At 31.4% G+C, this 25,698-nt stretch overlaps 1 long non-coding RNA gene across 2 annotated transcripts; it reads left to right on the forward strand.

Annotated features, from left to right (window-relative positions):
* The first annotated feature begins 214 nt into the window (after positions 1–214).
* LOC126780280 (uncharacterized) lies at positions 215–25,375 on the forward strand. Of its 2 annotated transcripts, none has more exons than XR_007670468.1 (6): positions 215–442; positions 4,444–4,555; positions 8,212–8,278; positions 8,508–8,603; positions 8,972–9,065; positions 25,322–25,375. It is a non-coding gene; the product is annotated as an uncharacterized LOC126780280 (long non-coding RNA). The 2 variants fall into 2 exon arrangements; XR_007670469.1 differs by lacking the exon at positions 215–442 and adding an exon at positions 465–758.
* The last annotated feature ends 323 nt before the right edge of the window (positions 25,376–25,698 follow it).

Consider the following 25,698-nt stretch of genomic DNA (forward strand, 5'->3'; position numbering starts at 1 on the left):
CCAGTTGCGGTACGGTGTGAACGGCGAGCGCCATGCCATGGTAGCAATAAGGTGGCGCGGGCCGCGACGAGGGCGAGCGCGGTCGATGAGCCCAACGTAGAGGGCAGCACGGAGCTGCCGCGAGGTGTGGGGAGACGCTCCCTCGACCCCGCGTCCGCTACACCGCCCCGTTTGCTTGCGCATACTGTAAAGCCGCGCCGCGCGCTCACTAATGCGTCATATAGCTAAGGAAGTTGACGTGTGTCTATACAATCCGTGAAGACAGTTCGCGCGCGCCATGTGAACTTGTGTTGACTTATGTATTATTATAAAAAGCAAATTCGTGGTATCGACATACTTTTCTCATTTTTGAACTTTGACATATGGACAGTGAATTTGTTGCCTATGCGCTGAGTGGTTCACGAGATTGACGCACGTGTTCAGCTTTCGCTCCTGAAATCGAGTAAGTTTCGAGATGGCTTATTTTAAAGTGTGACTCGTTACTGACGTCGGCCGATTTGCGAGATAGTTTGGGGCGCGTTATTTTAGCTACGCCTGGCGGGCCCCGGCGCCGGCCGCCCGGAATGCGGCCTCCGCCCCGCCGCGCGTTGCCGGCGCCGAGAGCACCGCGCGTAGCGTAATAAATAAAGGCGGGGCACCGCTGCGTGCGCGCGCACCCTCCCGCGCCCTCCTCGCCCTCGGGTCATTGACTCGGGCTCGGCCACCGCCGCTACAACCGTAGCAGTCGACGCTGCTGAAGACAACAATTCTAAAAAGCGGTAGTACCATGTTCTTGGCCTCGGAACTCTGTAGGGCCTCAATATTTCCAATGTCAATGCCGTTAGTTACGCGTTGCCACAGCGGAAGTGCTACACCCTGCATGCGTGACTCGTGAGACGCCACGGCGAAGACATCACTCAGTTAAGTACCTGCTATATTGCAGATGAGATATTGACATCAATGATCACACCTGGTGCTGCTATTACGGCTATCTTCAATTTGAGATCAGAGTAAGTATTAGAGAAAGTTAATTAAGATGACTCATTTTTTTTAAAAATTTAATTGTCATATTTAATTTATTACTTGTATTTCGATAGGTAACTCATTTAATAGTTATTAAAAAAACGCCGGGCGTACAAAATTAATTATTTAAGCATGCATGCTCAATGAATTTACTAAATAAGTTTTTTAACATACTATTTGTTAACTATTGCTTGTGATCGATTTATATTTTGAATTGTTATCATGAAATCCAGCAAAATCCGTTATATTTTATAACACGTTACACGGCATATTACTCTTCGTGAAACTAAAAATAAAGCGTGAACTTCCCGGTTGAATGGCGTCGTCGGCGCGACGAGCGCGGGGAGTGGCAGGCAGCCATTGCCCTCACCCGGTTTGTTTACAACTCAGAACTCGGGAGTGGCGCGCTGCTAACTGTACCCTGAGTACCAGTGATAGGGTGTACAATTGCAATATTAGGGACCGAGCGTGGCTTGCGCAAGCGCCATCTGCGCGCGCTTTATTAAAATAAACTGCCACCGACAGATAGGACTCCCTTTATAAAAACGAGCTACTCGTTCGCCAGGTGCCATGCGACCCTCCGTTCCAATGAAGATGCGTCTAGTGTTAGGTCAGTTATTGGCAGGGAATATAATAAGTATGGAAACCCGTTTTTGTGCCAACGCCAACGACACAGCGATGCACCATGAGAACGTTAACTTAAGTTGGCGACTAGCGTAGTTTTTGCCGATAGTACGTGTGTGCTGCGTTGACGAGTTCACCTTCGAATTCGTATTGTGTATAATTGTGAGTTCGATGTTTTTACTTTCTACGTGCATATCTTTTTGTTTTGAATGCTAACAATAAAAAATATATATTGTTCTTAAGCGTTATACTCGTCAGAACGTAGAAGGTGACTAGGGTAGATTGTAGATTAAAAATTAACCGTTATGCTGTTATAATATATGGTGAAGCATTATCTTAAAAAAAACATAAGCTGCTTTCGTCGGGGGCGTGACACATTGATGGCGTTCTGCTTCTGCGTCGTCGGCTTGCCGGGCGGCGAGGGCAACAAGTTGCGGCTCGGTCGGTAAAAAATTGCGCGCGCACGTCCGGGCGACGCATGTTTTGTCCTTATCACTCTCAAGAGAGGTATAAATTTGATATAGTGATGTATGAATCGTTGGCTTAATGCAAATATTATAGCTTGCGGGTGCACTTTTCAACCATTCATGACCCTTAGCTTTCAAAAAATAATTAAATTTAGTCTTTTGAAATAATATTGAATAGTATATGTAGTATTTAAAAATGGCTGATAGGCAGAAAATAAACAGTATTAAACCTGTAAGTAAGGTTATTATCAAGATACGTTAATATGCGGTTCATGATATGAGTAGATCGTGTGAAGTGGAGTGTAACTGAACCACAGCCGCACTGACACACGCAACGTTCGGCACGCGAAGAAAGCTCATCTCGTGCGCTACTGGCTCGGAATATAACTAACTAGATGGCGCGCATTTTTTGTTGATTTTAGTGGAAGTATTAAAAGGCTGACTACATACCTGTAAAAAAGGTCTTCGTTTTGAATCGGAATATACCTGCTTAAAGACATTAAAATTTTTACTTCATTCTATCTATCTATTCTATCTGTATCTACTTGTAGTTTGAAAAACAATAAATAAAAAGTATATTTAATATATACAATAAAATAAATGTAGTAAGATATTAAATCGATAAAAATCTATAGAAAAGTATCACCATCACAATTGCATAAAACTTAAATTTAAAACTAAGATAACTACCGCTGTTATTGAGTCAAACTCATTAACGTTAGTAAAATTGTTAGTCATAATTGTTATTATAATTATGAGCATCAATGCCAAGCTGATAAAACTAAACCCTGGCGACGGATGCAGATGATTGCGTTGAAATGCCTGTTACGTATTTCAAACTTTTGTTTAAACAGACATTCTATTGTACAATTTGTGTTATCACAGTATATTTTTTTTATAACAGCTCTCATGGTCAGCGCTTACTGAGAACTTGGACTTCGATGTTACGTGACACGGTAACGAATGGCCGCATTTGAATACTTAAATAAGTTTTGTATGCAGATCTTCACATAAAGTTAAGCATAGTACCTCTTCATTTAGTAAGCTGTCGAGAGCATTCGAACTTTGAATAGCATGTGCTATTTATGAATTCATGTCGATACGTCGATAGGATTCTTTTATTTAGGACGTATGAAAAGATTTATATTATTTACATTAATTAATTAAGATAATTTAATCATTTTCATTTAAAATATTTATGATTAATGATAATGCATGCAAAATCTCAAAAAACCGGACGAAGAACCACGCAAGGCGTGTCGCGTGACGTTCCGTTACACCAAGTAGAGCGGCTCGACACGCAATTAACATAGCTGACGTGTCACGTGACCGCGAACGCGAATGTAGCGAATCCGTTGCCGTCCACTCATCCAGAAACTGTTAATTATCCTCCTGTAACTATCATTAATACGCCAAAATTGTAATAATATTCAATAATATGGTATGTTGTATTATATATAAAACTAGCTTTCGTCCGAAACCAAACCCGTGTGAGAGGCGAAGCGGCGGGTGCTACGTAGCATACGTTTTAAGTCATAGAGTCTATATCTTTTCCAAATTTCATCCAAATCCGTTCAGTAACTTTTGCGTGAAAGATACATCCATCTTCACACACTCGTGCTTCGTGCTTATTATTAGTGATAAAGCTTATATTGGGAAGTAGTTCATGTCTGCTTTTATCTTAAACATTTTGTGATCAAACATGAATTGAGACGCAAAATACAAAATTGTACAAACGTAGTCCTGATTTGACTTTGTAAAATCCTTCGATTTTTTTCTAAAGTCTTTACTGATATGCCATAAACTGGCAAGCCACTACCTGAGTTGGGATTTATTCACAAAATCCATTCTACAAGTTATCACAAAAAAACGAGTTCAAAATTACGCAATAGATTTTTCTTCCCTCTTTAACTTACACATATTGCTGAATGGTGGAGCGCGATGAACAATCAATAGGCATTCCGGGGAAAAAAACGTCGAAGAAAAAATGTAGCTATCGAAACAAGGGTTAAGTGTTAGGGTTCCATATTCCATTTTAAAAGTTGTATTCGGTTCGCCTTTATCATTACATTTTCTCAATTTTGATTAACCCTTTTAAAAGAAATATTTATAACTTGTTTTTTTTTAAATAATTTAGTCTGAGCTACCTAAACCCGTGGCTTATCAGTCTGGGTAACAACGTGTGGCGACGCAAAATTGCATAAAAGTGCGTCTTGACACGGGAATTTTTAAATACGTCTGCGTGGTGTATTATTCATTAATTTAGAAAATAAAATAATCATAACTTTAAACGGGATATTTTTATTTGTTTGAAAATTTACTATTATTAAAGTTTAAACCTTGTTTGTAGGGTAACATCCGCACATATGCCAGTTACTGTGAGGGATATGGTAGAAAACGGAAATGAAGAAACTGTCAGATGGAAAATGCGCGAGCGGATACACGCATCATTTATAATGAAGGTATGGTATTCTACATTATTAAACAATAATGTAGTATTTGTCTAATAAGATTAGTAATAAGTGTTTACTTTAAAATAAATGCCCGTAATGATTAACAATAACAAAATACGTCAATTCACTTATTGTTAAATAAATGCTGCCTAATATAAATTAACTTTGCCGTATATAAGTTTAATCGTTATCGAGCACGCTGAATGCACAACCAATACTTGGAATGCTAATTACATTATACATATAAATAATACGGTACAAAAATATTTCATGTAAAGATTGTGGAAATCAAATAATAACAATAATTGTAGAAGCCGGCGATTCTGTTTATAATTTTGGAAATTTGCCAGAACAATTCCTTCAATAACTGCGTTCAATCCCACATGGCGACCGGATAAACTCCTTGAACCAGTTATGTTGTTTTTTAAATCACAAATATAAGTTTCACCATTTACTATTTGTCTGAACCAAAAAAATAGAACTAATAGGACACTACCGCCGTGCCGCTTTGCGTTCGAGATGTGCAAAAAACAGTATTATGGGTCTGCCTTTACAATTTGCACGTGTCCATTACGAACGAAAGTATAACTGTGAATAATAAATGATTCTTAGCAGTTTAAGTAACAGAGACTTGGAAAATCCGGACGACCTATTAAATATTCTATGTAAAATCGATAGCAGGCTCGGACAATATGCGCCGTTCAGTTAGACCAGCGTCTTAAAATCAACGAATAATCAAGTTTTATCGCTTGTTCAATCACTGGGAATATTCATACGAATACTATAGAGTAAAATCGTGACGTCATACGAGTGCTTCACCCGATAACGACGGTATGACGTATGTTATATACGTGTTAGACAAACGGTGCAAATCATTTGATTATAGGTTAGTTTTTTCAGTGTTAAAATGATTTTCTTACTATCTTATCGCCTTGGATATCTACTATCTACATTATTTTTACTAGGTAAATATTTTACCTTAAAGATGCCGTAATTAAGTTAAGTTTTTAAACGCAAGGTTTTATTCTATGTTGTATGCAAACTATCTATAACTATCATCTAAAAATAAATTATTAAGAAGTTTATTTAAGTATGCAGGTAATATTGATATTGACTCAAGAAGCGTTTGCTCGGAGTAGAACTTCTGTTCACAGTATTCAAGAATGATATATTTTATGCAACTAGCCTTTTCGGTTTTTTATCTTTATTTATACTGCATACAAGCATATACAGTACAAGATATGATTTTTATGATAAGATTGATAAACAGTTTACTTGTATTATTATTTACCTTCATAATATTTAAGAATGTATATTTGATTAAAAAATAAACTAACAGAACGAACCAGTAAACAACATTGAATTGTAGTAAAAAGTTTTTAATTAAATTTTACGTATTTACGTTTTTAATGATACAGTACGGCGTTCATACAGCTGACAAAAAAGGAAACGCGTTTGTTATACTTGCATTTAGATAAAAACACTAAAGTAATAATGTAAACTGAAACCACGAAATAATGATGAAATTTTATTTTTGAATAAATTTAAGTATCTCTCTAGTCACTATAAAAAAACTGCTAAATAATATTAATCATTAAAGTAAAATCCGGATATTTAAAGGTATAGCGAGATACACGAGGGTTACACGATATTTTGCTCGTAATCGGATGTATTAAGTTTCACAAGACGCAGTGGGACTTGAATGGCGTCGGTTGTAAATGATGGCGAAAAAACAAGTGCCATTGAACCCACGGCGAATGCACCGCGGCCGTTAGCTTATCCGAGGTCAGTACGGATCGCCGATGAATAATCATGCCACTCGAAATATGCATAAAAAATCAGCTGATTGTCTACACTACTATTGACGTGGTCTGTTTATCCTCTTTCTAAATTACTTTTCGTTTTGTCGTTCCTCATTGACTTAATTCCATTCGTCGTGTGATACGGTGACAGTACTGTCATAACTTTAAGCGCCATATGGAATATTTTTAACCAATATAAAAATATAACATGTACAAATTTATTTCTTCTTATTTAATTATTAACTTATAACCCGTTCATTGGGCAATCCATACAAGTGTGCACTAGTGTACACGTAAAATGTACTGATTCATATACATTCGGAAATATCATTTCCAATGTGATATTAAAATTAAATTAATTAAATAGTGAAGCTCCGTTATTGGTCCGCAGCAACGAATGGCAGCCGTACTGATGGCGCATGTCCGTTTCGATCGATTTCTGAACGTGGGGAGCTTTTCCTTTGTGCGCGTCAACTCCTACCATGTAGTTTCCAACAGTATGCGGGCGTGATACAACGCTTTTCAATTTACGCCTTCATTAACAACTTGCTTCCAATTAGTCAAGGTTGTATAATAAACTTTTAAGTTTTGAGCGCGTAGTGATGTAAAGTGGCTATTTTTTTTATTTAACGTTAGTAACGTTTTTCGTTTAAAAAAAAAGAACTAATTTAACAATTAACTTGCAAATGTAATCGACAATTACATATATAACGATAAATTATTATAAGTTAATAAATGTTAAATGCAATAACTGAATTAAAAAAGAATATCTATAGAAAAAATTTAGTGCACCAAGATTTCCAAAAGATGTAAATTTAAATGTAACGCTTCTGTATAGGCATGAGTTCAAGGTTTCTGATTAATATTCGTAACAAACTCGATTCAATATTTTTATTTTATGTACCTTTTATTTAAATCTATTCAAATACTCAAGCGCCGTAAATACTCACTTTTGTTAAACGAGTATGAATTTGCGTGGCTGAGTTTTGTAGTAATCATATACCGAAAAAATAATAAAACCTTTCTAAGAAACGGATTAACAGTTCTGGTGACCCAAGAACTGGCGCTTGCTTGAGTCAAAGACGGCTTGAGACTGACGATGAGCGGTCCGAAGAGACAACAGTGCCGGCATAAAACGCAACGACAATCTTGTTATGGACGTCGTGTTTTTCTGTCATTTTTATATCAATTACATATTTTTCCTTATATCTTATTTCCAATAATATAATATATTCTATTATATATAAATTTAATTTAGAATAGCAGTATTAAAGTATATTAATAATAATTATTCTATATAATAAAATTAGGGTCGTGAGAGTAAATAAGAAATATAGTTAGTAATATTATTTATCATGAATTGAATACATTAAACATAACCAGTTATACGTAACTTCAGTATATGGGATTATTATTTCATCACTGTAAAAGTTGTATCAGTTATTATGTTTGGTACATTTAGAAAATATAATATTCGGATTTTTGTATATGTCTCTAATTCTATATGTATGGGTACCTACAGTATTACAAATTGCGTTGTATTAAGAAAGGAAATGTGTCGTTGTGATGATCAATACATACGTAGACTAAGGAAGATTAACTGACAGTTTGGATAAAACAAAAGGATAAATAATGTAAGAAGTTTAGATACGTAGTATGTAAGTTTTCACACGCATAAAATAAACGGAATAAATACGTTCAATATAACTAAAAAAAACCACGCAAACCCGTTTAAGGCCGATACCGATAACAATTCTATATCTACATTTTTAATGACTTACGTTTACATATCCTCAAAACAATAAATAAAGCATAATCAAATAAACTGAATCCTTCAAAATATTTCTTCTTTTATGTCTACAGGTAAATAATACCGCAAGGAAGGACAAGTGAACTAATTAGGCGTTGTAATTAACTGCGGACCTGATTGGTAAGTTTTGTTATATTCTCTTTATTGTAATTGCCTGTTGTTACACTAGTTTTTATAAGCTGCCATTGCAACAAGCGAATTGTCTTATATTTCATTGTGTATAAAATATGTGCGACTGAAAATGCCTGAACTAAGCTGTGTGTCTTAGCAATTATATAGTATAGTTGTATATGTGTTTAACTTAGGTTTTTTAAAATTGGAATCAAAGAATATTTTTCCATTGTTACAGGTTTTGTAAAATAACATCAGGCTTGATCCATCCCTCGTCCGATGTAACCGACTTATGAAAATTAAAGAGAACAAAGAAAATAAATATTTTTTCCAGGTAAATACATGTTTCTCTAGTTATTTTATAATTATGTTATATTATTATTTAAGTTTAATTTTATTTATGAATGTCGTGGTTATGTTCACTGCTAAGCGAATTGTTAATATGCTCAAGCGAATTCATCGAATGTATATATTTTATTTATAAACATCAGTTTAACATTGGATGAATGTAAAACATAATGGTAATATCATTTTCATTATATGAAGTTCTCCAATCGAATTACTTATTTAACGGTATAAACGTTACAGTGAGCCTTGCGATCGCTTAACTTAATTATTATCACGGTGAATCGAAAATAACATTTATGGCTATTACGTTAAGGGTATTCGAACGGTTTGAATGGAATTAAAACATTTTGACAGCATCCTGTACGGCGTGAGGCGCTGCCATTTACCATCGTCGCAAATGGCGTCATCTTGATCCATCAATGCTAGCCAGAAGATAATTGATAATCAGGTAGGTCGAATAGCTGTTCGTGGGTGAAATATATTCTGAGTTTTATGTTCAATAAACTAAATATCCGCCTTAGCATATGTTTCATCTCACTTTGATTTTTTGTTAAAATTATTTTCATTAATTATTGTTATAAATTGCCAGCGAGTTGTTTCATACTTAGCTTATGCGATTTACCTTATATTAAGACAGTTGGTTGGGGACACAATGTGCCTTAATTTTAATTGATATAAAGTCAATGTTTATAAATTTTCTATTTTACAAACGTAGTATTAACTCATACATATTTATAAACCTTTTGATGTATGATGTTATCATAATACACGAAACGCTCCGTTTTTGTTGCTTGTGTTTTGTATTTTTATCAGTTCAATATGAAATAATAATAATAATATTTGAAAGTATTATATCATGTAATAATATATAATTAAATATTGTTTAAAATATATTGTCAGCTTTTTCTACAGTTTACAACTTGCAAGTATATTTATATTTTTTGTTAAATATATATACATATGTATACTTATATCAGAAGTCCTTTATTAGGGACATTATTTTTTTCTTAGCTGACATCAAAAAAAGGACCTCTTCCTTCTCTTCTATTTGTCTCATTTCAATCTGACAATTCTGGAAAATAGTTAATTTAACTAACCAGCGACGTTGTGCCTTCTCGTGTGCCAACAACCTGCGCGGTCGCATAAAATTGGCAATTTCAAGACATTTAAACTCGAGATCCAGCCAGCGTATTGTGTAAAACGCGATGGCAACACCGGACAGGTTATAAGACAGATAATTTAGTTTTAGGTGTGTTTTATTATTATAATTCTCTTATAACAATTTCATTTCGATTAGAAAACATTTTGTATTTGTACTAATACTCATTAAGAGAAGTACTTGATAACCGTAACATTGTTACTAATAGAAACTACTAAAAATCAACGTTTCAATTCAATACTAAGAATATGATATTACATATTTTATGTAAATATGAACATTTTGTGATATTCTTAGATTGACAAATAAATTTAAATAATCATTTGGAATTACATACATGACATTTAAAAATAAACTTCGAGTTCCTATTTATTGAAGTTGTTAGATTTTTTATTTTTATTATGTAGTATACTCTAGGATCAGATCATCATCATGCTTCTATTGTCCGCTGTCGGCTCATTTTGTTGTAAAACACGGTAAGATAAACGACTTTGCAGTTTGACTGACGGCCTGCCCGACTTGGTAATGCTTTTGCTAGTAAGTTGATTTTCAGAAATATTCGAGTTTTGGAAAAGCTATTGCTATTGATGTATGCATCTAACAAAATTTTCATTTGGTCAACATTCACGACATCTACGAGATGCGGTAGATTCTGCACTACTAGTATAAAAATAAAAGATTTTACTTATATATGTTTTACTGAAATTTATAAATGCATAATAATTGAAATTTTTACTCAAAATTGATTAGCAAGCAGAAACCGAAACATTTTTTCGTCATGTAACATATTATATCGGTTCTTCTATTTGTTTGAAGTTTTACCAAGACCAGTTGTAAATTACAAACAGTAATTTACCTATTTACGAAATACTAGTTGCTGATATAAAGCTAAATTGTTAAACATTTAATTTTATTCCAAATCCAGGTCGGAGTAAAAATAATATATTACTTTATAATTTCAAGGGTTGTCATCACGAGGTGAGCTCCAGTTTTAGAGAAAAACTGAATAATTATATTTATACATAATCTATTGCTGACCTTAGTTACGACGCTTTTTGTTAAACTTTTCGGTTAGTATTTATTTCATAACTTAGGTTTTGACGCTTACTACGTTTGCTTTTCGCAAAATACCACATCTCCCTGTCGCTTCACACATATTTATATAAATGTTTCTTATATCACTCGCAATTACAGACGAGGGTGATTGAAAAAAACGTGACTGCGATTTTTTAAATATTAACATCGCACTTATCTTATTAAAAAGAAACTTTCTTTGGAATAATTTGCGAAGTATAGGCAACAAGAAAGAAGACATTAAAATATTAAACTATCGGTCGTTGTAGATATAATCAGCATAGAAATAAGATGTGCCTGTGAGGGGGTCGCGAGTGAAATATAATTTTTTTATATTTATTCATGATTCATTACATATTTTTGCAACGCTCGTAATGTAATTAGGGCCTTTCATATTTTTATATTAAAAAAACAGACTTAGCTTTTGGGTGATTAGGTATTTATACTATTATTCTTAAACACACGGCAATTTTATTGTTGGTTGTTGTGAAAGGAAAATTATTGAAAAATCTAGCCGTACTTTTCTTAAAATTAAATAAATATAATATATTAAACTAAAACTAACATTTTTATTCATAACCCCTTTACTACTTGTAGAGCACAGGCTTGTTATTTTAATGATCTACGTCAACTTGCATTGTTAACGGCGTTTAGTTATTACTTACGAAATTTTCTTCAGCATGATTCAATTGAAGTTCCTTAATTGAAGAGCAAAAATGAAATGAAACATTACTGAGTGCTTACTCAGTAATGTTACTTCTAAATAATAAGCAACTAATTAGGTTTCTCTGAAAATATAGTCGATATTAGAATTTTTCAATCTTCGTTCAACATGCAGATAGAAGAAAGCAATGGTTACGTATTGAAAAGTAGTTCCCTCGGTGTAACGCCGTAACAAGAATATTATTTTTAAGCCGAATACTAAGGAGGTTATCTTATTCGGCCTTTTTTGTGTATGTTCCTTGATAGCTTCGTCGATTGTGAACAGAGTTTAATTATTCTTAATCAATTAAATAAATTGTACGGGCAGATTGCGGTGTTCCTATAAAGTTTCAAAGAAAGAATAGTAACTGACAAGATGTACAAATTTAAATATTATTAGGTAAATTTTTGATTTCATGTCTTTTTTATTCGGTTAAAAACATTGTAATTACATTTTTCATAATTAAATCAATTCCATACGGCCTTTCTCATAAACGTTGTTCAGCGAGTGATTATATCAAAAATGCCGTCTTCTTCTTTCGAATTTCAAATCATTATCAGAAAGAGAGAAATCATTCGTAAATAAAACCGTTAATTTTAAATTTTATTCGAATATTTGAAATTTGATGATTGTTTCAACGCCGTGAGATGTTGGTACATCAAAAAAGATTCGTTGAATATAAATATGAAATCGATAGACATAAATTTGTTAACAACATACCTACGAGACGCATCATTTTTATAATACAACAAATCTAATTCCATTAGTAATACAACAAATCTAATTCCATTAGTAATACAAAAGAGTGTCCGCCTATTCTGCCGCGCAAATTTGTAAAGCGGGCTGTTCGCTATTTGATATAATATTTATAACCCAGGATATATAAATTACATTCTATAAGCTTGAGCACAATATATAGGTATAAATTACGTATTGTATAGAGCTATATTTATTAATACCCCTGGATTTATATAAAAAAAGGAAAAGCAACAACCTGTAAATGTCCCTACTGGACTATGGCCACCACGCTGCTCCAATACAGATTGGTGTATACAAATGTGGCAGATTTCCATCCGAGCACGCGATGAATACAAATATGTTTTAAAGAACATGAATATTCCACGATCTTGCCTGTATATTATATTATACATAATGTAAATAATTATTTATGAGTAATATAATACATTAAAACTCACACGGAGTCGCGTTTCAAACTGATAGACGTATAATTCGAGGTCGATAAGTTTATCTAAAGAATAAGTAATTACGTAATAGCTTATCATTATTCTCAGATACTAAAGTCACTATATCAAAAAAAAATTGTATATTGACTTAAAAATAATAATATATTAGCAATTAAAGATTGACTTATATTAGCAATTAAAATTAATATCTCAAGGCTCAAACATATTACATACTTTCATGATCAAAATATTACAAATTCTACGGATGATAATGAAAAGTATATTATTATATGTTATAAATAATATCACGGTTGTTTTATACATATTGATATCAACTTAATGGACATTAGAACAATATTTATAATCCTCAAAAAATAATAATAAACAACTTGCTTATGTTTCAAGGAAAGCTTTGTTAAGGATATATTTGATAAGGAATTATTTTGTAGTTACAATAATATAATATGAAATAGACATTAAACGTTATTGTTTTCCGACTCCTCCTGAACCTCCCACACCGACTCCGTGTGGGTGAAACCTTAAAAATCATTTAACATAAATTACCGGATTATTATATTTAAAGTATAATTGAATTACATTAAAACCATTCAATGTTATGGAAATCTGTGATCGCTGTTCAGATAGCAAAATTAAAAAAATATGGCCGTCACAACACGCCCGGCAGATGTGAAATATCTTATATATTAATTGATGTTAATTGAATGGATTTATCATAAATGAAAACCAATAATATATATATTTTAATAATATTTAATAATACTATCCTTGTCTAGTAGAGCGTCATGCCGTTTACCGTCGCGGCCTAAGAGTCAGCCTTATCCCCAAAGCGTTGTGTGTAAAATACATTCATTATCTCAATGTGATTAAAAATTACTATAAGGTTTTATATGTACTAAAAAAATTTAATTCGTGGCCTATTAAAAACGGTTCCAAACTCTTGAAGTGCTTTAGATTTTTTTGCACATTTACTTACCAGGTTAGCGCGGCAACCATAAGATATTACTTTTATTAATCAACAGTATGATGATTCAGTATTAAATTCAATTCCATTTATTTGCTTTAAAAATAATATACATGTTTAGTCACTATATTTATGACCTGCAAAAATTTTAAATTAAATTATAAATTAAAAAATAATAATTGCAAAAAATTCTTTTACCGCGTAAAACATTTGTCAATCAGTCATGTATTTTTTTCTTAAATCTTAAATAAGGCAGATCCTTAATGTCAGAAGGCAACTTATTATAAATTTTCACTACCATACACAACTCTTTTACAACTCTTTGAGCAGAGAGCTGTTTTACACGGTGACATATACAATTTATTTAGATATGGCGTATTAAATGATACAATATTCTGATTAGTGTCAAAGTACCTAATTATTTTTGAATTTCTTTACGAAACATGCTGCTTCGTATATGTAGATGCATGGCAACGTTAATAATTTGAGATTTTTAAATAAGGGTTTACATGATTGCATTGGATCTGTGTTATATATTGCACGAATATATTTTTTTGAATGAGTAATATTCTGTTCATTTCTTAAGCACTGCCCCAAAGTATTATACCATATCGAGTATTAGATGCAGAGCAAATATTAAATTATGATTTTATTAAAAATAATAATGATCTATCGGCCTGTATGTCCTGTAACCGGCTACCGCTTCTATAACATCATACCGCAGGGCCAATGTTTTATTAAATAATCATGAAATAACTAAAAAAGCTAATGCCTAATCATAATATAATGACATATATATAATTATATGTATAAAGTTTAATAAATATGAATAGTAAAACAAACACGCGATCCGCCTTACCGTAACCTCAGTAGTCTTGTGTTTTTTCTTAAATATTGTTTTTGAAACATCATGTAATATACCGGGGGTAGGTACTATCCGCTTATCATATGTATACTGTACCGACAAACAGCAATACTTAGTATTGTTGTGTTTCGGTTCGAAGGATAAGTGAATATAACTACAGGCGCGGGGACATAATATCTAAGTTTCCAAAGTTACCTACGCACATTTTTGAGAAGGGTTGGTTAACATTTCTTATAATGCCAATGTCTATAGGTGCTGGGAACCATTTACCATCAGGTGGCCCACTGATAAACCATAAAAACAATTACTATACCCGAAAGTGCTAGCCTAAATTGTAAATAGTATCTTGATTTGCAAAAAACGTTTAAAATGATTATTATTTTCTAACTTTGATACGAATTAACTCTGTGTTTCTCTCAATCTCAATTGAAGTTATCGGGATGTGGACGAACGTAAATAAGATATCGACAAACTACAACTCTAAAACAGTATGTGATACTTGAAATATAAATATTCATAATTATACTAACATTTCACTTATTACGGTTTTCGCTTTAAACTACGTGTTGACTTAAATTGAAAAGAAATCTACAATTTATTTCAAACAAAATGGTCTAGCCGTTTTCGAAACATATCTTAAAGCATTGTTAAATAAAAGTATATTTTGTTGTGTATTAAAAATTGAGTAGCTGGACGACCGACCGCCTCTAATAATAATTAATTAATGATGACCCAAATCCTTAGATTCGTTTCCGAGATACACAATATATATAGTGCCTTAGAGAGAGGGGATTTGACAGTCGCTCCGGGTCACACTTGGCACAAAGGTTGTCCATTGCCATACAACGCGGAAATGCGGCCTGCATTATGGGCAGCTGTGCGTCGGGTGGGAATCGGGAGGGACTATTTTAAAATTTGACTAAAATAATAAAAATTAATAATCTAAATTTAAATCAAATCCTATGTAATGATCATATATCAATAATCGAATGTATATTTATATCTATAAAAGCTAATCGTCCTGGCTTCGCATTCTTGTTCGGGTAGGTAACAAAACGAATGTATTTTGGATAGGATTTGCGTAAAATCCCTTTTAATAGTGAACGACTACGTCGGGGAAGTAGTAACTCGGACAAAATTCAATTCAATCGGGCGAATAATTTAGGAGATCTCGTGATGAGTGGTAATTTAATTTTGTATTTGTATATTATAAAATATATAACTCACAGATAGCGCAAATACCTACACGGAGGGAAATAAATACACTTTAGAATTCTAAAAATTATCAGTAATGATCAAATGCATACAATATCGCGTTGATCTTTGACGAACAGGTATTGAGATAACGCTTATATAAGTATGATTGTATAATAAATTACTAGCTTTCCATTCGGATTTAAAAACTGAATAAGATATATAAATAAAAATTACTCAGTTGTGATCCTCTGAGCGAAAAATGAATCCCCGTCACCAGTAGAGGCAATAAAACGTTTTTGCCTTATTACTCCGAAGCAATATGATAGTTGTGTATCCTATAATATAAGTATAATGTATTTATAAAGATGTTTCTGCGTGAACCTGAAAAAAAAACATACGTAAGTTACGTAGTATTTATTATATAGTATATGCAAATAAGAAAAGAAAGTAAAATAAGAAACCAACTCAGTTCGAGCAATCAGAATCAGACTGCAAGTCGTACAAACAATATTAATGAAATTAAATCGAGTAACATAACATTTATGACTATAGAAGGTATCCATTTATTATACTGTTTACAAACAAAGTTGTAATGGTTCGTGATACTGAACATGAACTAGAAACAGTTTAGTATCTATTATATAGATATATTAATAATGTCCGTAAACATTTGATAAAATACCTACGCATTTCTCGTAAAGTTATATTATCAATTAATTCAGATATTAAATTATCATTCACTAAAATGAGTCATTAGTACGAATATACTACTACTGCAACGTACACAAAATCGCGTTGAATGTATTTTCGTTCAATATGAGGCAAGCGATTAATGGCGCGTCAATGCTCTGTTGCTGTGCGTGGCTGGATTGAACAGAATTTAATCCGCCTTTACCAAATTTAGACGAGATACAGACCACAATTACTTTTAAATATTTAAGTACCAATTCGAATTCTAATTCTGTTTCTATTATAACATATGTTAGTTTAAATGGCTCCCTTGTAATTGTTAAAAGTTTTTTTTTTTTTGTAAATCTAATTTGTTCTTAACACCTTAGCTCCATTTTACAAGGTTTTTAAAACAGTGACGTATTGGTTTGTCATCATTGAATATTATAATTAAATGATTCGTTATCGAAAACAAGAAATTATGAAATAGGAAAATCGTACATTATTATATAGTATATATAATAATGTGTAGTAAGTATAGTTCGACGTCATGTGTTTTTCTTTCTTTATATAAACGAAACTTTCTATCGAGGATTTTTAGTGCAAGCGGTTGCATAACGTAACGGACAATGCGACAACGCCCAAGACACCAGCTGCCGAAAAGTTGCTCTTTGCCTTGTGAAAGACTTGGATAGTGAGATGTCTAAGTACATCACATATTCTCACTACCTTGTCTTTCATGAGGATCGAGCATATTCCTTCGTTTCATTCTTCGTTTCATCAATGATGAAGAACATGAAATTTAGCTTTATATATTTAAAATTGGTTAATATACTAAATTGGTTGCTGTATTAAATTATAATTGGTTTTTTAGTTTATAAATTAAACATTAATTAACATCATTTATATTTCTATACGCTTAAGATATGTTAATTATGTAATCTAATAACAGACAATTCACAGTACACATAAATTTCATATTTGTCTTACGGTTTATGCATTTGTTATAATAATCTTAAAGAATAATTCAATTCCTTAAAGTTTATTTTAAATTATAATAGCTTTGTCTAGACGATATTGATTTTACAGTTACGCTTGACTTTTGAAGTTATACGTTAGTCTTAGACAGACCGTCGGAGTGAACGGATCTAGAATATTAAATTGTAACACGTTTATAGAAGACGCTTAGTTTGTAAGTAGCAGGAACATTAATAAAGCTTTATAATAACTCTCTTATAACTTTGCAAATGTATATTGAAATAATAATATAACTTTCTAGGAAGAAACCTCAAAGACAATAATAGAGATCAGAAATAATAAATAAATAGAAATCCATAAAACAAATAATTTAAAGTGCTTATTGTAATATCGTTTGTAAATAAAATTCAGTAATTAAGTACATGAATATGTTGAACTTCAACATTATATTTATATTAAATTGTTTTTTATTACAAAAGATACTATTTTATCACCGTAGATGATAGTTGGAGGCTCACATTAAAGTCATGCTGTGCGTAGGCGCTCAGTCGCATAATCATTATTTTTATCAAATGTCCAGTCTTCGGTTTAATACTGCGTATCACATTACCGAAATAAACTCCACACTATGAGTCAGTTTTTATGTTAAGAAATTTTACTCTATAATATAATCGATAATAGCAGCGACTATTAGCTTACATATCAAAAAATACATTTAAAATGTTAGCTTTTCAAGTATACTGTTACACAAATAATATTTCATCAAGCACCAATGAGTAAACCCCACAAATAGTATTAATTATTACAACAATTTTTTTTTGTATTTTCTGCATCTAATACCTGTTCATGACTTACTACTCTCACTCAACACGATTTTATTTATACAAACATATGCTAAAGTGTATCATAATTAATATATATACATAATAATACAACAACAGTTAATTTAAGTTAATTTTGATTAGGAAGTTAAAATCACATAATGTTTTTAAATTTCATTTCAATAAAATTTAACTTTTTCGTAAATAAAATTAAATACGCATTGCAACATACCTGTAATGTTCAAATGGTCATAATGCCTTCTCTTAGATGTTCTCATTGGATCAAAATGGCATTTGTGGCTCATAAATCGAGTATGAATAGAAAATTAATATTCAAACTCCTTTCAGACAGTATATCTTTATTTAAATTACTTTTTATATACATTCCACAGTGCAATGTGCGTAATTTATACAGACATTTTTTATTAAAATGAACTAACAGTATAATATCCATTATATTTAGTAGTATTTGATATATATACATATTAATATATAATATTATGCTTATTATATTTGCGCATTTGCGCGCAAAGCATATTTCGTAATTTATTCTATAAATGCAGCTGCTTCACAAAAGAAAAATTAGCAACTTTTGTGTTATTAATAAGCGTTGGTGGCAATTTTTTTCTAAAATTAAACGAATTACGTGTCATCGTTTAATTACTTTCTGCATAATTACGAACACAGAATTTGCTGAATATTTCAGTCGAAACGCACCATATGATTATTATTATACATATATGATAGTTAATTTTATAATTGCATTATCGTACTGGCGCACCTACACACACATGCTTGAATTATGTGCAAACGTAGTGTATTTATTTTTTGCTTATTTTAGTAACACATACATGTTCTTCACTTTGTTTTAACAGGGGAGAAAGGTAAGTTCTGAGTGTTGCTATTTATTTTAAATAATAATTTAGCGTAATAAGGAACGTTCAAGAACTCGAGTTAAAATATTATTAAAGCTACTGAGAACTATTTGTAAAACTTAGCACGCACCAGTCTTGTAAACAGTATATACATACATACTCATACATCCTACACCTCGTGCTCAATGTACATGTATATACTTGTACAGCAGGACGTGATTACATAAGACATTGGCTTAAATTGTTTTATTTAAAATTATTCAGATGAATAGATTATTAATTAATAATATATTATGGGAAAGTTAATCAACTTTTTATAAACAATATCACTCCATTTTCGGGATGTTTTACAATTATATATTTAAAAATAAACCCTTTATTTTTATTATAAAATAAACCCTTTATTTTTATTATTCACTTTTATCTTATTTAAGTATAGGCACGGCTACGTAGGCCTGCGACTTTAGTATGATTAGAGTTTGCCCGTTGAGCATTAGAGGATTTAATTTAAATGTACAGCAAATATTTACACCCATTACGGAATAATTTGTTAAAAAAAGAGTCTTAAAAATTTTAAATTTTTAAATAATAAATTACAAATGCGTAAACTAATATATTATCAAAGTCAATAAAATGAAGAATTGTGTATTCTGTGTTGTTTATTTTTTCTACGTTGTTTAGCGGATGATTAGCTAAACATTGCCGTCTTCTTCTTTCGAATGTCAAATCAATAATGACAGAAAGAGCGATATTAGTGTTAAACTAAACAGCCGCTAAGTAACGTTTATTGTATAAGTAACGCCGTTAGTGTTTAAGCTAAACGCTTATTTAAAAAATGTTAGTGTGCAAATTGTATTTTGATACAAGCTTTCATTTAATATCACCAGTTAGTACGTGTGGCCCACGTCTTGCAAATGAATATTAAAATATTTTGACCGAACCGACTGATATGAAATTTTGCACAACTGTTCTCGCTATTGTAATTTAAAAAAATGGCCGCAAAATAAAAGCTTGTTGGTTAAATTTTTCGAATTACATTATTTATGTACATTGTGATTTTAATTACTAAATGATGTTCTTTTTTGTGTGTTGTTTAGTTAAAAAAATATGTGTGTGTAAGATCATAATATATGTATGTTTATGTATTATTTATAATTTTATTGTGCTATTTTATAAACGTAGATAATATAATATTTATTTAGGTAATAAAGTATTGCGGTCTGTATCGGGAAATAAAAACATTTTTTAAACCATTAGTTGAAACCTGTAACATTAAAGTTTCTCTAGTTAAAAACAATATAAAAAGCCAAAGTCCATAATTATAACCAATATACTTTGGGGGAGGAATTAAAGATTTCTAAAAGTAAAGCAGCCGATAAGAAATTATATTAGAAATATATTATATATAAATAAAAACAAGGAAACGCCTAATATTTGTCTGTCTAGTAGTATTTAAGAATATATTTATAAATTATGTATTCGTATTTTGTTGAATACGAATAGTCTCCCTCGTGAACAACCGCCGTGGTCGAAATCGTTCCGTAGCATATCAAGTATACCTATATGTTTTTTTATATATGTCTCACGGAAATTTATTCCAAGCCGAAAACAATGATACAGTGAATTTCATAGTTTTATAAGAATAAAACTTTTCTTAAAAACCAAATGATTTGGACTGGATTAAAAGAAATTAAACATATTTAAATGTTACTCGCAATTTAAGGTCTATTAAAAGCAGTATTGTGGTATTTAATCCCTTAACATTTTCAAACAACAAATTCTGTTCATTTCGAATTTCACACCACACCGCTTCAACTTTAAACAATTAGCAGTTGGAACAGAGAACATGTCAACATAAACCTTCGGTGCAGAATCGGTAGAAAATGAGGTTGAAAGTTAAGTTCGCCTGTCGCAATATCTCTTCTGAGTTTCGCATGGAGGGAGGTGTTTAAAGTGGGACGACGATACTACCATAAAAAGGCGTATTCGCGTAAACCACCTCGTGGTGGCAGTTTTAACTACTCTCATCGAATTTCACCACAACGCACCTCACGTCCATTTTATTAAAAGTGCATGTGAAGTTATTTTATATTAAATGATATAATAAATATATCGCTATTAAAATACATCTTTAAACGATTCGGTAACCATACCGGGGATTCTTGCTAATATTTAATAAATGAAATTATTAACAAGTACCATAGAAGAAAAAAAACAAGAAATAAAAACGCCTCATTTAAAATTAATAAGGCAATTAGTATTTAATATAATATCTTTATTAGTGCACTGATAAATATTTTTAAATGGTTCTATAAATGCTAAAAAAACGTGAAGTTAATAATCGTTGTTATGTAAGATATATGAATTGCAACGGCCTTGCTTATAAACGTTGCTTAGCGAGTGATTTAGAGTTAAACAATGTTTTGTCATCTTCTTTCGAATGTCAAATCAAAAATGACAGAAAGAGAGAAATCAGTGTTTATAAGTAAGGTCATTAATAATTAATGTCTTACGTATTTTAATTTGTAAAAAAATTATACTACAGAGCTTCTCGGTAGAATCTACTTTCCAAACCAGCGCTAAAATTTATTTTGATCTTGAAAATTATTTGAAATAATTCATATATGAGTTATATTATTTGTGTAATATTTTTTTTATTTAAAACTCCCGTATAATGAATTTGTATCAAGACGTAAATATATGTAATTTTAATTTTTTGAATATATTTGGAAATTGTGTTGATCTGTTTAAGATTATTGAAATACCGATTATAAGTGGAAAAACTTCAGCACAAATTTCTTATGTATTGGCAATTCATATAGTGTATTTTTTATTTTACTAGCTAACTAAAGCCGAATTTAAATTGTCGCTGTATATGAATGTAATTAAAAAATAGACACGTAAATGTTTAAAACATGGTCTTAAGCAGTTTCAAAATTGCTTTTTAATAACAAGTCTAACTAAATAGATATTGGATGGAGATAAATTTATATTTTAATATTCGTAATGATATCTTCTGGAGGTGGGCGCTTATCACAATCACCTTAAAAGAATATATATTTTTAGAATTATATATTTCTTCAATAATAAATTATAAATCAATCAAATCAATTAATCAATCAACAGCCAATCGTTGTCCACTGCTGAACATAGGCCTCTCCCAAGGTGCGCCAAAGCTCCCTGTCCTCCGCCTTCCGCATCCAGTTGGTGCCCGCCACAAATTATAAATAATATATAAAAATTCAATAAAATAAAATTGAATAATAAATCCAATTTGTATGATAAGTATGACGTATTTCTTCTGAAATACGTCATACTTATTATACAAATTGGAATATTTTCCAGAAAATATAATTTTGAATTTAACACAAGACCTAGCTACTACCTACCTATACCTACTTAAACAAACAAATGACTATGTAGATCAAATTGCTAATTAATTAAAAAAAATACATTACTATTCAACTATACTATTCAGCCGTTGTTATAGAGAAATACTTATTTCTTGATAAAATCTTAATATTTGGCACTGCACGAAATATTACTATCAATAAACTCATGGTCGAAATGTTTGTACACAAACGTGTTTCTATGTATAATTTTCCTTTGTTAAGTAGTGGTTTAGAATTACGCTGCGTAATATCCGCAGTTACGGGTTAGTCATAAGTTTTAATTAGACTTTAAAATGGGTTAACACCATTAACCAGCATCTAAAATATTGAATTGAAGGAATTTATAGAAGTCTTTAACAACCCACAAAACTATACCGATACTTTTTTATTACAAAATCTTACCGTAGGTAAGTTACATAATTTCAAAGTTTTTATTTCATTCTATATTAATTTTGAATTCACTTAATAAAGCTACAATAAGCCTACATTAATTTTATAATCCAAAAATAACTGACTTTTTTCAACTTAATCTTAGAATTTAATACAAAAAACAGGTTCGTAATTGATTAAAAGTTCTTTACTGATTGCGATTTATTTATAAAAACATTCTTATATTAAAATCCGATAAAACGAATGCATCGTCAAGCCCATAATCGGCTTAATACCTATGCAGTATATGTATGCATAGATGCTAAATGCATTGTTCGAAGCTCTGGGATAAACTATAAGCCCAGTGCACAATGTGAATAAGCTTTGCGATTTGTGACACCCTCCGTGCTCTTTATCATATTGTGTACGAGGGTTGAATTCAGTGTTGTTGTCAAATCTAAACATTATAAGATAAGCGATCAATTTTCGTTGCATACACGAAAAGATTGATATTATATTTGTGATGATGAATTCATAACAATACGATTATCAGTTTAAAATAAGTAGGTACCTAAATATTTCATTTGCGTGATTATTTTTTTTAAACTAATCTTTAGTAGTATCAACCATATAAAACATTTTTCTTATTATATATAAAATTAAAAATAAAACGTATCTTCATTAAGTATATTTGATATTTTCTGATTCAATCGTATACGGATTAGGTTGAAATATTCACTAACTAAATTAAAAATATTTCTTTCTATAAAATTAATAGCTCGTATGTAAGCTTTTAATTTTCCAAATATTCCTTAAGCTGTCAACGCTTTTTATTAAATAATCTACACTTGAATCTGTTATATTAAAATATTTATATATTTAGGTGCATGAGATGTATTTATAATAATTATTAAAAAATAATTTTGTCGCTGCTTAAACTTAAAAAAATATTTATGCAAAAAGGATTTATACTAACGAGGTTATCTTAAAAAAAATACTTGACAGGTGACATTAGCTCCAACCAGCTTAAATATTGTAAATCGCAACGCTTGTTTTTTCATAGTATTTCATTAGATTATAATTTTTCGCATCAAATATTGGCTATATTATTATTATTCTTTAGCACTAGTTTTTCCTCGGGGATCTCGCCTAAGATGCACAGCAAATAATTTGTGAGTGTGCGTGAGTGTGTGAATGTTTCTGTGAAAGCCTTTGATGTGATCTGCGACATTACGTCTAGAAATGTTCGTGTTATGTTGGAATTTTGGAATTGCTTAATATTCCGCAACCTACTGGCACATTATAAATCACGCACATATTATAAAATTATCAATTGTTATATTCATGAAAACAAATATTTTGTTAGTGATATTGCTACGTATTTCCTCGCGAGCTGCGTGCATTAATTTAATCCAAATTTATTGCAGATGATTGTCATCATTTTATATATTTTATTATTTTACAGGTTTATTTAACAAAATAATGACTGATATGATATTTATGTAGCAGCGATGTCAATATGTATGTAGTGTTTTCTTCATCACCGAGACAGACAAACTTCATCATCGAGATTGAATGTGGTCTTGTCATCAAAGTCGGTTTGTTATAGGTCATAACGTAACTATCACAGCCAGCTTTGATGAGCAAGAACGCATTTACGACTCCGCTGAATCCCGACCTGCGTGGTTTTTACTTGTTGTATCGCTTCTATTATTACTTCTACTATTATTTGCAAGTCAACAGTACTCTGGCCTAGCCTGTCAAAGCGGCAGTGAAATGTCTTACCGTCTCATATCACAGCCACTTTGATGTGGTCGGTTTATGGAGACCTTTAAACAACCTAACGAGATGAAACGTTGTATGGGTCTCGTCTGTGGCCCATTCGTAAAAATGGTTGTGCAATGGTGCTAAATTCATATCACAGCCATTTTTGACGAGTTGGGCTGCGTGACAACTCATCTACTCACACTCTAAGCTGCGGAAGATAATCACGCACGAGTGTCGCTCTCAAAGTGGTTGTGGTGTGTATACTACTCATATCACAGCCAGCTTTGATGAGCGACAATCGGCGTACATGATCATCCAAATGGAAGGGCTAAACGACGCAATATTGAAGAAACATGGAGCAACTAGGGAGCCGACAAAGTGGTTGTGGAATGTTCTGTAACCGCATATCACAGCCAGCTTTGTTGACTTCATTGTTGCGCTTTAACATCTGATCGTGTAATAATCTGTGTTAATATTATAATGACTTATTGTAAATTTAAAATATTTTAATTAATGCAATTTTACGAAAAGGCTTAGAAATTATTTAATTACTTAAAATGAATATTAATTGTGTAATTTTGATGTGTTTACGAAAAAAATATGAAATACGTGCATATATATTGAATTTGTTTTTTTATGTTTTTTTAATATATATTTTTAAATTTTCAGATTCCAAATTAAAGCACAGAACGAGACTGCCAATTTGATCAGAGGAGAATTTAATAATTTTTAATAGTAAATAATAAAAATAAAATAATCATTGTTTTTATTTACCAACTCCTCTTCCTTGTTAAGATGGTATTGACAAGCACATTTTAATTTCATAGTAATGTATAATTATCTAAATAGCTAGTTCAATAATTTTATGCTATAATGATATGATTTTATTTTTTTACAAAAATAAATTGTAAATTTACGTTATAACGCAAAGAAAATTATGGTTAGGTTACAGCAGCATTATCACAGAAACTGATACTTTTTTTATAAATATTTTATTATATTACTCAGGGCATTTACATTAAAAGCTACTGCTCCGCCCTCGTGGA

This window comes from Nymphalis io, chromosome Z, assembly GCF_905147045.1.
Source record: "Nymphalis io chromosome Z, ilAglIoxx1.1, whole genome shotgun sequence".
Classification (NCBI taxonomy): domain Eukaryota; kingdom Metazoa; phylum Arthropoda; class Insecta; order Lepidoptera; family Nymphalidae; genus Nymphalis; species Nymphalis io.